At 44.2% G+C, this 1,243-nt stretch overlaps 1 pseudogene; it reads left to right on the forward strand.

Moving 5' to 3' along the window:
- The first annotated feature begins 183 nt into the window (after positions 1–183).
- On the forward strand, positions 184–654 carry LOC111542130 (annotated as a pseudogene).
- Positions 655–1,243: the final 589 nt, after the last annotated feature.

Raw genomic sequence — 1,243 nt, forward strand, 5'->3', positions numbered from 1 at the left:
CGCTGGTTCTTTTGTGCCCACTCTGGTGGTCTTAGAAAAACAAATCACTAGATATTTAATGGAAACATTTTACTTAGCTTAATTTTAAGGTTAAAAATTACCAAAAGTATTTTGAAAACTAGTATTAGGCAGATTTACTGTAAAAAACTTATTAATGAAATAATGTTTTTCGCTTTTCACAAGATGGTACCAAAAGTGAAGGAGGAAGCTCCTGCCCCTCCTAAAGCCAAAGCCAAAGCAAAGGCTTTAAAGGCCAAGAAGGCAGTGTTGAAATGTGTCCACAGCCCCCCAAAAAAGAAGATCTGCACCTCCCCCACCTTCCAGCATCCCAAGACACTGCGACTCCGGAGGCAGCCCAGATATCCTGGGAAGAGTGCCCCCCGGAGAAACAAGCTTGACCACCATGCTGTCATCAAGTTTCCACTGACCACTGAGTCAGCCACGAAGAAGATAGAAGACAACAACACGCTTGTGTTCACTGTCGATGTTAAAGCCAAAAAGCACCGGATCAAACAGACTGTGAAGAAGCTCTGGGATGTGGATGTGGCCAAGGTCAACACCCTGATTCAGCCTGATGGAGAGAAGAAGGCATATGTTCGACTGGCTCCTGATTACGATGCTTTGGATGTTGCCAACAAACTTGGGATCATCTAAACTGAGTCCAGCTGGCTGATTCTAAATAGACGTATATCTTTTCACCAAAAAAAAAAGGGAAATAATGTTTTTCGTAAGAATGATGACTTAAAATCTTAAAGCTTATAGATTTGATTCTAATTATCTAGTAAGTATAGTATTAGCTTCTTGTAAGCACTCAAGGAGAATAGAAACTTGTTTGTTGGCCGGGCGCTGTGGCCCACACCTGTAATCCCAGCACTTTGGGAGGCCGAGGTTGGGGGATCACAAGGTCAGGATATCAAGACCATCCTGGGGAACACGGTGAAACCCCGTCTCTACTGAAAACACAAAAAATTAGCCGGGCGTGGTGGTGGGCGCCTGTAGTCCCAGCTTCTAGGGAGGCTGAGGCAGCAGAATGGCGTTAACCCGGGAGGCGGCGGAGCTTGCAGTGAGCGGAGATTGAACCACTGCACTCCAGCCTGGGTGACAGTGTGAGACTCCGTCTCATAAAAAAAAAAAAAAAAACAAAAACAAAAAAAAAACCTCTTTGTTCTTTATAAATTGCTCAGACTCAGGTACTTCCTCCTAGCAGTACAAAAATGGACTAATACAGGCAGCATCCAATTGC

The sequence above is a fragment of the Piliocolobus tephrosceles genome, chromosome 15, assembly GCF_002776525.5.
Source record: "Piliocolobus tephrosceles isolate RC106 chromosome 15, ASM277652v3, whole genome shotgun sequence".
In the NCBI taxonomy this organism is placed as follows: domain Eukaryota; kingdom Metazoa; phylum Chordata; class Mammalia; order Primates; family Cercopithecidae; genus Piliocolobus; species Piliocolobus tephrosceles.